This window comes from Protopterus annectens, chromosome 1.part0, assembly GCF_019279795.1.
Source record: "Protopterus annectens isolate FY-2018-M chromosome 1.part0, PAN1.0, whole genome shotgun sequence".
In the NCBI taxonomy this organism is placed as follows: Eukaryota; Metazoa; Chordata; order Ceratodontiformes; family Protopteridae; genus Protopterus; species Protopterus annectens.
Genome location: NC_056725.1, coordinates 267,344,866 through 267,359,201, shown reverse-complemented (window position 1 = coordinate 267,359,201; position 14,336 = coordinate 267,344,866).

The window sequence follows — 14,336 nt, the reverse complement described above, 5'->3', positions numbered from 1 at the left end:
GTAAGATGGGACATGAGCAGTTCAGATTCAGATAAAGATGCAGCACAACTTACCTGATGTTTGCAGTTAAACAGATACTTGAGAAGAAGCTAAAGATGAGGAAAGAGTCCAACTGGGTATTCTTAGACTTGGAGGAAGCATATAACAATGTCCAAAGAAAGATGGTTTGGGCAGTACTGTGGTGGTTTGAAGAGAGAGAGAGAGAGAGAGAGAGAGAGAGAGAGAGAGAGAGAGAAACACTGGTGGAATTAGTACAGACTATGTACAAGGACCCAATGACTGAAGTATGAACACTGTTTGGTTTCACAGAGGGGGGTAGGTGTGCACCAGGGTTCAGCTCTGAGTCCACTGCTGTTCATACTGGTGATGGATTACATTAGCAAACAGGCAGGGGGGAGGGGGATAGATCAACAAAGTTGCTCTATGCCGATGATGTGGCATTATAGGCAGACTGAGCAAGAACTTCAGCAAAGGATATGGGAAAGGAATGCAAACATGAAGGCACAGGGGATGAAACTAAGCACAGATAAGCCAGTGGTAATGGCAGCAAAGTGGGGAAATCAGTAGAAGCTGAGAACTGAGATAGAAGGGAAGATAGTGGAACAAGTTAAACGCTTCAAATATCTGGGAGGGGTGCTTGAGGAGAGGAAGTCTGAATGAAAAGGTCAAAACTAGAATCAGAGGGGCTGCAGCCAACTGGCATAGAGTCTCGAGGTGTAGTCTATGACAAAGAATGCCAAAGAAGCTGAAAAGTAAGGTGTACAAGACAGGGGTGTGACCAGTAATACTGTATGGTACAGAAAACTGGACAGCAAAGACAGAGCAGATGAGGTAGCTAGAGGTGATGGAAATGAAGTGTCTGAAAAGGGTGGTAGGATGCACACTGTGGGACAGACGAAGAAATGAGAACATAAGAGCAGAAGCCAAAGTAGCTTCAATTGCAGAAAAGATCAAAGAGAACAGATTATGGTGGTTTGGACACATGCAGAAAAGCAGAAGACAATATGGGAAAGGAGATTTGGGATAGATGGGAAGAATGTAAGTGAAAACGAGGACATCCAGCAAAGAGGTTGATGAACTGTGAAAAGAAAATCTGTGACAATCAGGCATGAGTGGTTAATAAGGCAGGAATGTGGCACTGAATAGAGACAGTTGGTGAGAGTTAACATGATACTCTGACCCCATGTAGAAAAATGGGATAAAGGGGGCTGACGATGATGAGTTGATTAAGAGGAGTGGTTTAGTTTGATAATATTATTGTATTGGTGTTGAGCGTTATTTTCCTTTCTGACTTGTTGATTTGGCTCAGTCATTGGAGCTGTGTATACTTTAAATGCAGTATAAGATGGAGGGGGTGAGAACTGAGTGTAAGGTAGGGGTCCATATTAAGCTAAGCTTCAGCCCCATATAGTAGTGTGCAGTTCCAGAAAAAGTAATTTCCTTTTATGTAGACAAATATCATTTTCACTCTAAGAACTCCTACATTAACAGTTATGCATGACAAATAAATGTTTACAGTTAATATTCTCTGCAAACGTTATACCTTATATGTGTACACTTACAAATAAATTATTGCATTTTCTACTCTGTGTAGGTATGTCCATATAAATAGATGGATTTCTTTGCTTTGTTCCATTATTAATGATGACTGACTACATTTACAAGTTATATTCAAAATTTCATGAATAAGTTCATGCTGTATCTTAAGCAAAGCATTTGTAGTTATTAATAATACAAAGAATATGATGGCCCGTTTTATCTTGCACTATATAGCTTTTTTGCCAGTGTTTTCAATTCTGTAGGTGTAATTCTAGTTCTCATAATTAACTCATAACTGCTGTGAAACTAAATAAGTACACTATCTTTGTAGATCAGAATTCAACTTCAGATGACAGTTATAAATAAACAAATAAAATATATCAGTGAGTTATTCCTCTTAATATCTGTTATAGCCTATTAATATACAGTTATATCTAAAATCAATAGAGTATGTAACAAACATCAACAGAATTGAATGTTTATTATAAATATTTCCTTACAGATTTTTTTTTCCTTCTTCACTTAACATTTTAAGCATATCCCTATGTATTCTTGTATTCTACTTTGCTATTAGAACACTATTTAGTATTAGCAGCAGGTTAGCTCTGGATTGATTTCCTATTAATACTTCATACAGAACTGCACCCAGACACAGTCACCAAACTTTAACAGTAAGGCGTTATATTATATTTAATATAATCCTTATAACTGTCTATAAAACAGTTGGTGCATGACACTTCTATAAACAAATAATAATGTTTGAATCATAACTATACTTAAATATAAATATACAGCACCATAGGTATTACTTTTATAAGAAGAGAAATATGGTGAATCAATGGGTATATGCATACACAAGTGTTATGTTGCTTTTCCACTGAAATCAGAGGCAATATCAAATCCCTGCCAAAGACTGTTTGAGAAAAATATTCATTCAATTTAATTTACAAAAGTCATCTTCACTTCAGTAGATGTAATTACTTATTAAATGCTTCACTGTAATATGGCACTGCTATTATAAGTCAAGTGCAAGAAATGTATTGCAGGCAAAACATAAAAGATCCACATCAAATGTTCTGAAGCAGTCATATAAATAAAAAATGAGAGCACAATTTACCTATCTACCAGTTTCTCATGTATCTAATTATAAAGCTGGTGTTGCTCGACTTATAAAATATCTAACAACAAAAAGTTGAAGAATTCAAACTTATTTACGACTGAGAAAATTAGGATATTCAATAGTGAATATTTAAAGAAGACAGGGCAACACATAGAATGGACTGTTCTGATAAATAGGCCCCTCACAGAAGGATAATCCACAATCCCACAGCAACCATTGCCTGAACACCTCCCCCCAGAAAAGCTATGCTTTACCACGTAAACGTCAGCACCTTATTATGCAATTCACAGCCTGCCATATATATTAAATTTTATAATTCTGCTATAGATCACAGTACACAGGAGCAGAAACAAAAGACCTTCCTTAAGAAAATGCAAACATCTACCATGCTGCATAGCAGGCTGTCCCTACCAGGATAAGCCAATGATACATAAAATCTTGACACATCTGTTTTGGAACACACCATCTTCTTTAATATTCAGCTTTCTTGTTTTTGTCTTTCCCCCTTACTTATGAACATGCATAACAGTTGTACAAGACATACAAACATCTCTTGGACATTACAAGGACCAGCAAGGCATGTACAAAATGGAGAGCTTTGTTAACCTCTTTAAAGAAGCCTGAATACTAAGAGTACTATCACAAGGTGCTGACATCCCTCAGGGCGGGAAAATCGATTCTGAAATTATAAAGCACTCTCTTAGCAACTTGTCATAGCAAATTCTAAGCATTAAAATACAAATATATATATAATCATTAAAAACATTGAATTAGAGAATATGATTTGTGTATATTTATATATCATGAAGATCGGTTGACGTATTATCATATATTAAAGTGTACATAGGAAACAAGCACAGCATGCTTTAGTCAAAACTTTGCAAGTAATTGCCAACATTTAACAACAATACAAAGTAAATTACTCTCACTAAAATAAAAGAAGGAACAGTTTTCTATTCACACTGCTTATTTTTTATACAAATATTGCCTTTGAAGTAGCTTTATGTGTAGAGTCACCCTGGGAATTCATTAAAGGGCCTAAACAGCATTATCTCATGATGTGTCCATTTTTGATTCAGAGGCTTGTTAACCTCATTATTGGCTAGTCTGAAGTGCCTTTACTACTATGATGTGCAGATCATTGCTGATTCTCACACTGTGCCAGTAAACTGCTCCTCCAGTAGGTGGTGACAATCACCTCCCCCACAATCACTCTCCCATACTCACAGGTACACAAAACATGAACACACACACACATGCGCACACACACACATGCGCACACACACACACACACACACACACACACACACACACACACACACACACACACACACACACACACACACACACACACACACACAGACACACATACACCACACGCACCACACACACACACACACACACACACACACACACACACACACACACACACACACACACACACACACACCACATGCACCACACACACACACACACACACACACACACACACACACACACACACATACACACACACACACACACACACACACACACACACACACACACACACACACACACACACACGCACACACACAGACAAACACAAACCAAAGTCTTTATACCTGTTTCTAACCTGTCTGCCATCCTGTGGTTCCCACTAACCCTGTAATAGTTGAACTGCTATTACAGCACCTATTGTCCCATGGTCATCTAGTGTATATCCTCACCCCAATTCCCCCTGCTACTGTTAGTTCCATTATCTCATTATGGTACTTACATTTAAAGACTATTCCCTGCTGGTCTAGTAGTACATTCCCCAGCCCCAATCCCCGTTGATCTGTCTTTGCCTTTATAGCATCTACTTTAGGTATTCCCTTTTGTTGACTGTATCACCTCACCCTCAGTCTTTGTTGTGCTGTGAGTGTCATGATGGCACTTGCTTTTAGTATTCCCTGGTGTCTGCTGATTCCCTCCTTCCCTGATCCCTGCTGTGCTGTTGGTGCCAATACGGCACTTGCTTTAAGAATTTCCTGGGGTCTAGTGCATCCCCCCACTCTCTGGTGCCCATGCTGTATTTGATACCATTGCTGCCATTATGGTACTTTAAGAGTAATTCCTGGTGGTCTGCTGTATCACCCCACCCCCCTAATCCCTGTACTGCCAATGGTGCTGCTATGGCACTTTAATATTAATTCCTGGTGGTCTGATTTATACCCTCACTCCACATCATCCTTGGACTCCTGTTGAAGCTGTTTCAGTACTTTAAGAGAAACTCCTTGTGGCTATCCCTAATCCCTAACCCCCTGATCCTTGTACTGCTCTTGATGCTGTTATGGCACTTTAAGTGTAATTCCTGCTGGTCTAGAGTATCCTCCACTCCCCAATACCTGCACTGCTGCTGGTGCTTTTGCAGCACTTTAACAGTGATCCCTGGTGGTCTAGTGTATCCCCCATCCTGATCCAATATTGCCATTGTTGCCATTATGGCACTTTAAGAGTAATCCCTGGTGGTGTAGTGTATCTCGCTGCTTCCCAATTCCTGCACTGCTGTCGGTGCAGTTATGGTACTTTAAGAGCAACCCCTGGCAGTCTAGTGTATCCTCATCTCAGTCCCCATATTGTCTTTGTTGCTGTTATGGCACTTAAAGAGTGATCCATGGGGGCCTAGTATATCCCCCCACTTCCCAATACCTGCACTGCTGTTGGTGCAATTATGGCACTTTAAGAATAATCCCTGGTTGTCTAGTGGTTCCTCCCATCCTGATTCCATTACCACATTCATGACAGATAGTTGTACGTGGCCTTTTGGTCATGTTCAATACCACAGTGTGGTGGGGACAGCCATGCTGATCTTCACAGCCAAGTGGTATCTTGAATCACTAGGATGGAAAGATTCCTCCCTGGAGGCAGTTGTGGGGAAATAGAGCACATATGGCTAATTAGCATATGCTCTCAATCAGAATGTCTCATTTCCATTCATTATGGCCATATGAACATAGCTATGTGGTAATGCTTGTCTTTTTGGTAAAGGACCATACAACACTAAGTTAGGGTGGCTGCAGAATTGGGAAAATGCACCAAAATGTGTACAACGAGGTGTACATGTCATGGTACCTTAATGAATCTCAGCTAATATTTTTCTATTGAAGAAAGACATATAAGGTCAGATTCTGTAAAGTTCACAAAAGATATTTGTGGATAGTGCAGCACTCCATAGGAAGACTTCAGAACACCACTTGTGGACAAAATTTCAGAAAACATGCTTAAAGTACTCTGAGTACTTTACTTATTCAGCATAAGATAATTAGGGATTCGACGCACACATGTCTGATTCCAAAACAAATTGGGTGCATCCAATGCAACTTAAGTGCAACAGACTCAAGGCTCTTTCCTGGGTCTTTCCCTATTTAATATATTTATTAATGACCTCCATACATCCACTCACCATGGTAGTTCAGTATGCAGACATTAATATGCACGGCCTCAACAATAAATAAGCCCCAAGACATTACCCAAAAATATTTCCCCTTTGTAGAAACCTGGCTCAAAGAATCAAACCTCCTACTCATAACAAGTGTTAGGCACCCACCGAACTCATGGCCACAGGGATCCCCCGATTATCTTCCCGCATATGAGGGCCCCCACATAAAGCAACCATGGATTTCTTCATCTCTTCCATTCCTTGCTCGGCACCTCAGAAATTCAGCTGTATAGTGTCATTGCGCAATTCAGTTTTTTTTATGTTTCTTCTGAAAAACTTCCCTGTAAGTTGCACTCAGTCAGGTCTGTTTCAGTGAAGCAAGGGACTTGATTGGTTGCAGCAGTCAAGGAAGCAAGTTTTAGTTTCTTGATTGGCTTTGCTGTAATTGGTGGTCTGTTAGGTCAGTTCTGTGGATTATCGCCGTGAGGCATACCTCTCAACTGCCCAGATTTTTTTCAAAATATGCAGATATTTACTTCATATTTTTGGTTTGTTCTTTATAAAATTTGTGGTTTTCTTACAAACCAGTGAGGATTGAAGTCACTAAATAATGGCAGACATTTAAGTTTCAGACTTCATATCCTTCAGAAAATGAATGCTAAAACAAAGCCTGCTATTCTAGCAAGGTTGTAAGTTTATAGGAGCAATATTTAACAAGTGTCCCTATTTTTAAGCCTTTGTACCGCCATTATTTTTGGCTTTGTCCAGATTTTTCAACCTAAGAGGTTGAGAGGTATGGCATGAGTATGGATGGAGGATGCAAGTTTTCCTGGAACGACGGTGGGACCAGCAAAGGAGCTGTATTTTAACTGCCCTTGTAAGGGCAATTTCTAAAAGATCTGAAAAACTGTCCTTTAGTGGGCAATTTAAAAGGGCTGAACTGGTCTGGTTTGTATGTAGGAGAAGCAAGCAGAGGATTAGTTGCAGCCTTCTATCAGCTAAAGAAAAGGTAAGTTGCTGGGTTTATTTTTAACTTTTTTTTATTTGGTAGGGGGCAAGGAAACCTAGAGAGATGATTGTATAACTTTTTTTGTACAAGGTGCTAAGATGATTTGGGGGTGGGGAGGGGTTGTAACAGTTGTATTTTACCTTTGTCCAGAATTCTTCTGCTAACAGATTGAGGAAGGAAGGCTTGTCTGTAATTAATGTCTAGATTGTATGTATTTTTTAGCTAGTCTTGCATAAGAATATTCATTAATGCATTTTTGTTTTGTGTACAATTGTGCTGAAATATTGATAAGTGGAGTGATAATGGTTGTGAGAATGCTGTAGAATGTACAGATGCTTTAATGTATAGTAATGCAAACCCTGTTATACTAGTATTGTGTATAACAGCAATGTTCACAACTATGCCTGATGCTACACCATTGTTCCATGATAATTTTTTGCTCTGTCTGGAATTATTGTGCTGAGAGTTTGGGAGGGGAGTTATGGGCTGTGAGAATGTTGTGCAATGTTCAGATGTTTGCCTGATATCTGTCTCTTTTCATTAAAATGTGGGGTTACACAATGCATTTTACTGTAAACTATGTTATTCCACCATCTTTGTTTGCTCATAAGCACATTGTTTTTTAATGTTACATCTTTGTGTTTTTACTTTGCTTTCACCTCATCCAGATTTATTGTGCTGAGACACTGGAGTAGGAGCTGTGAGAATTCTGCAGAATGTACTGATGTCTTAATGCATGCCAATGCAGACCCTGTTCTACTATCAGAGTTGATCATGGCAAAGTTTTAAACTATCCCTGATGTTTCACCTTTGTTCAGCAGTTTCTTTTTTGGCTTTGTCTGGAATTGTTAAGCTAAGAGGTTAGGAGAGGGGTAGGGGCTGTGAGAATGTTGCACAATATTTAGATGTCTGATCTGTATTTCTGGTCTGTTACTCATCAAAAATGTGGATCCAGCTTCTGGAAAAATCTGTTATTTTACCATCTTTATTAGTTCATAAGCACAGTGTTTTAAATCCCTAATGTTACGTCCTTGTCTTTTTTTTTTTTATTTTGATTTTACCTCCTCTAGAGTTGTGCTGAGACATTTGGGGGGACTGAGAGTTCTACAGAATATACTAATTATTTTAACGAATGCTAATGCAATCCTTGTTATTCTAATATTTTTCTAAGTTTATCTTAGTAATGTTTGTAACTATCCCTAATGTTACACCTTTATTTTTTTGGTTATTTTCAACTTTGGAATTATACTGAGAGGTTAGGAGATTTGGTAGGGGCTGTGAGAATGTTGCACAATATCCACGTTTGTTAGTTTTTGTCTGTTCATCAAAAATGTGGGGTCACACAACACATACTACTGAAAAATGGGTCTATATCAGATGCATGAAAAGACAAAACCGCGAAAATGCCGGAAATCGAAACTGTGGTTGTGAGGTTGTGTTACAGTGAGGAGTGGAATATTTGCCCTTTCCTTACTGTAGTGTGACCTCGGAGTTGGAATATATAGTTAGCGGGGGGTGTGGGGGGCTGTTCGATTACCGGCATTTTTGCTCATGTGAGCGTTTGCGGTTTTGTCTTTTCGGGCTTATAATATAGACCCCTGCAAAGTCTAATTCAAGCATCATTATTAGCTCATAAGCCCAGTATTTTAAATTCTTAATGTTCATTCTTACTGTGGTGCTGTCTTCATCATGCGTGGGTGTCTATGTCCTGTGTGTGAGAGTTTGTGTAGCTGTCTGTCTTGTATCTCTGTCCTATGTGAGGGAGTCTGTGTGGGTGTCTTTGTGTACTTCTGTGGGACTGGCTACCTTGATGCAGTACAGAAGCTTGTCATAATGTAACAACATTGCTACTAAATGCCAGTCAGTGTGTGTGTGTGTGTGTGTGTGTGTGTGTGTGTGTGTGTGTGTGTGTGTGTGTATCTGTGAGTGGCTACCTTGCTGTGGTACAGGGGCTTGTCTTAATGTAACACTGGTACTAAATGCCAGCCAGTGTGCGAACTTCTGTAAGTGGCTACCATGCTGTGGTACAGGAGCATATCATAATGTAACACTGGTACAAAATTTTATTTATTTAACATTTGTTGACTGGGAAAGCCCGAGTAGGACAGTGCCTATTTAAAGTGGAGGCCCAGGAAGAAGCACTCCAGAAACATGTCTTTGGAATGTGGGAGGAAACCCACACAAACACAGGAGGACATGCAGACTCCACACAGAAGGCACCCAGCTGAGAATCAAACTGAAGAACCTCTTGCTACAGAGCGATAATGTTAATTGCTGTATGACTGCACCACCCCAGTCATTGTGTGTGTGCACCATTGTGAGTGGCTACGTTGCTGTGGTACAGGGACTTGTCATAATGTAACATTGGTACTAAATGCCAGTCAGTTTGTACCTTGGCATTTCAAGTCTTTTTAATGGTCTGAATGTAGTAACATTATACAGTGATTGTTAAACGATGCTACATGAGCTTGATAGGGAGGGGATGTGACGGCAATGTGGTCACACTTTTTATATTCTCCTGGGTAGGGGCCCCAACTTGAAATTTACTGGTGGCCCCCAAAATGCTAGCACTGACCCTGCTCCTACTCAACACCAAGAAAACTAAATTAATGCTTTTTATCTCAAAAAGTTTCCAAAATCAAAAGCAATCTGTTAACATAAGGTCATCAAATAATACTGTCACTGAAACTGCAGCTAGTAAGCTTCTGTGCGTTATAATATATGACAATCTCAACTATGACCAGCATATAATGCACACCATTAAATCTACACACCAGAAACTAGGCTCCTTTTTTAATTTCACCAGATCTTTTGGGTTTCTAATACCATGATGGGAATGGAACCCATTTCTAAGTCAAAGTACGATTAAAGTTCATGAAAGTAGTATTGTTTCACTCTTTGATGTCAGCCAAAAGTGCTCTTCGCAGCACCTACAATGTGCCCAGTAGTGACTCCTTCTGCAATTCATATGGAGTTACATGTATTGGTAACATATCTAAATATGATTGTAAACTCTTTTTTATAAGACTCATTGCTCCTACTACTGTTGGAACTATCTGGGTATCTTTCTTCCTCATTGCTCTCGTATCTGCTTGGAAATCCTAATATTTTATGACTTTGTGTCTCTCTGTATGCAAGACACTGTAGTCACTGGGTGTGGTGATTTCAATCATCAATGCTAGTTTTGTCTTGTTTTCTTGGACCACTATATCTGGTTTTATAGCATTTGTCTTTTGAACTGGTGGCAATGGATGACCCCATGTGATGTAGACTTCATCATTTTCTGTGATGCTTTGTGGCTCATGTTTCCAGTGTATTTCAGACACTTCAATACCATAATGTTTGCACAATCCCCAGTGCAACAGTCTCACCACATTATTATGCCTTTCAGTATACAGTCCTTCTGCCATTAGTATGTCACAACCAACAATGAGGTGTGCAACTGTTTCCAATTCTGTTTTACCAAACCTATATTTATTTATCTGTTTCTCCATGTTCAATGGACTTTGTAAACCAACATGTATGTAGCCCACTATCTTATGCTGCCACTATTAAACTTTCATCTCTTGGTTTGAATTTGCCTCTCCTTAACCATTCCTGCATTTGATCCTGATCAACATGAGACTCTTCCAGAAGTTTTCTATACTTGCAACTATATTTATTCATTTTCTACATTTCTTGTCTTTTCATTTGGTCCTTCACCTTATATTCTTTCTTTTGTTTTTTGGCACATTTAGTTGCTTGGTTTTTATCCTCCTGTGGTTTGATTTCCATTCCTGCTTGATGCTTCAGCTAGATTAAGCAGAGAAGTCATCTTGATTTATTCTCTTCATGTTTCAAAACTTTCACTAGGTTTGTGTCTTGTGAGGTCTGCAGATATGTGTGGAGTCCTACGATTACATCTATACATGTAATCAATTTCAAGGTGGCCCATCCCTCCTTCAGAACAGGGAATATATAATCTTGGTATGCAAAGATTTTTATAAATCATTTGGTGAGCATGAAGCATCCTTCTTGTTTTCCTATCTAATCTATCCAACATATTTTGGGGCCAGTCAATCACTCCAAAACTGCAAGTTAGGACAGGAAGAGCAAATTGGTTTATAGCTTGGATTTTGTTCCTAGATGTTAACACTGTTTTCAGGATTAATTTAAGTTTTCTAAAGTGTTGCTTACAAAGTTTTATTCACATTTGTTCATGTTTTATTGTTAATCCTTTATCAATTCCCAAATATTTACACACTGCCTCTTGCTCAAGTTCTTTTATATCACATTTTTGTCCCAAGCTGTTTTCTTAATGCTGCAGTTTTCCTACTTTAAAAGTTGTTTTTGCACATTTATCAGGACCAAATATCATTCTTATATCATCTGAAAAAGTTTTGACCACTTGCCATTGTACTTTCAGTTCCTCATCTGATGAGTTATACAGTTTTAAATCATCGACAAAGAGAAGATGAGAAGTCTTTACACATTGTTGTTTTCTAGGAGCCAAATTATAGTAATGGAGTAAGCTGTTAATTAGACAGCTTAATGGGTTATGGGCAAGACAGAATGCCCCCCTTTGAATTTATATCCCTGGAATAATAATTTGTCCTTTATCATGGCTTAATTGCAAAGAGGTCTGCCACTGTTTCATGGTCACTGTAATGTAGTCAATCAGTGTAGGGTGTATCTTATACATTTTAAGTACTCTTTTATCCATGAATGTGGGATATTATCAAATGCTTTTTTTATAGTCAATCCATGCCATACTTAGATTCTTCCCCTTTTTACAGTTCTTCACTATGAATGATCCTTTGTTCCATATGCCTTTCTTTTATTGCCCATTTCTTCTAGTGCCATAATAGAGTTTTCTTCTAAATGATTATAAACTCTGTCGGTATCAATTCCAGTGTATAGTTTATATGTTGTTGTAAGGCAAGTTATTGGTCTATAGTTTTCAGGGTAGCTTGTAGGTTCACTCTTATGCAGTAGCAATGTTTTTCCTGTTGTTAGCCAGGTTGGTGTCTGTTCAGGGTGCACATATAAATAGTTCTTACTCATAACTAAATCTTCGTGCAAAGATGTTAGTTTTTTTAGCCAGAAGTTAGGTACTGCATCTGGGCCTGGAGTTGTCCACTTGTCGACTTTTCTTAACTTTGTTTCAATTTCTCTGGCTGTTACTACATCCCATTTCATATACTGTACCTTTAAACTTCTTATTCTTTATTTTATTTCTTCTATCCATTTAGCATCTTTGTTATGTTCCACAGGATCTTTATAAATACTTCTGCAAAATGTATCTATTCCTTCTTCTTTTGGTGGTCTTTCAGTTCATTTTACCTTGTTTCCCAACTCTCTATACAGCTTTTTTGGGTCATCAATAAACTGCTTATTTTGTACTTTTCCTTTATATTTATCTGTGTGTCTTCTAAGTTTTTTGGCCTGTGTAAGATCAATGGATTCCTTACAGAAACTGCAAGAAAAACTGTAGCCACCACCTTTTTATTGCCACCTCTGTTATAAGCTGCTCCTATCCTAACAAACTCAAACAATACTCAAAAAAATAAACTTGCCTCCTGCTACAATAAAATAGCTAAATTTGCAACCAATCTCCCTCATAGGACTCACCATTGTCATAGCTTAGAGCAAATAAACTGGCTTGAATTACACAACTACTTATATTCACAACTAACTACAGCACACAAACTCATTCATCATCCAGGAAAAATTCTCTGCACTACAAAATGTATTACTGTCCTACTGTCCAGCAAGGGACCTCCTTTCTAGTAACAAATTCTTATTACATTTGTCAAATAATGTTGCAGGAGACATGGTCTATTCCCAGTACATTATTAAACTCCGAAATTGTATCCCCACAAAAATAAAACTCTCAGACAAACTCAATAGCTTTAAACCACTGCTTAAACAACATCTTAACCAATCCTGGTCATGCACATGCTCATCATAAGGTTAAGTAAGACTTTGTATTCACTGTAAGATACTCTTCAAATGCTATCCTTAAACAAATATTCTCAACCTCTCACTGAAATGACAAAACAACTTTTATACATAACTCCTGCCTGTACAATCCACTGAGTTGCATGTGTGTTTTCTCTTTAGTAACATCCACCACTGTAGAATCTTAGAATGTGTAAATGTAACCACTGTTTGAGTATAAATGTAAATAGAAATGTAACTAGTGTTTCTGTATAAATGTAAATAAAAGTGTAACTACTCTGTATTTAACTGGAACTTAGTATAATGCAATGTAAGCAAATGGAACTTTTCTCCCTGGGCCTCCACTGAAAATGGGTATTACCCAGTCTGACTTTCCCAGTAAACAAAAACAAATAAAATAAAGTAATAAACTGCAACTCCAATTCCATTTCTGAAATTCTTTGTGTATACTATATAGTGCATACTATATAGCCACAAGGAATGGAAGCTACTTCTATGGAGTCTGGCATATTCCACAACCATACCAAAAACAAAAACAAAAATGCAGCCTATTGTTAATGAAATTCACCAGGCCTCGTTGATTCAAGCCACAAATAATGCTGTGACTGTGCACCCTAGAAGACAACCAGCAAGAATCACAGCAAGGCTGCAACTAAACCAGTTGTCAGACCAGCAAATAATCAACATATACCAGCTAGACAAACAACTGGTGCAAGCTGCCTGCAACATGTGTGCCCCACACATCTGTGTGTACCCTGCAAGGAAACCCCATTCCCTTGAAACCAAGGTGTGTCTCAGCCTGGGTGTATTTGAAATTTGGACATTCCAGAAACACATGGGGGTGCTCTGAGAGTTTCATAGACAGCTACCAGTCATATACTTGCAACATTCCTGGCTATAATGTGCAACAATTTAGATGAGTACTTCCACGTTCCATCCATCCCCATGGAATGGAGCTGTAATGCATCAGTTTTACAGCACTGCAGACTTCATCTGTGTACTCTATGCAACAGATTATATACATATACTGATTAAGACGCCAGTACATCTGGAAGCAGATAGATATATAGACAGAAAGGTCTGGCCATCTCTAACTGTCAATTTGTGTGTGTTGCATATGGCAGCATAACAAACATCATGACAACATACCCTAGAAGTGTCTATGATGCTGTCATATGGATGGAAATTAAACTGAGGGCTGCATCCCAGCAAGGAGAAATACCTGAGAGACTGCTACTAGGTAAATACAGAAACACAGCTAGGATATAAGCTAAGAATACCCCAGCATATGATACCCATGCTGACCAAATGCGCATTTATTCCTC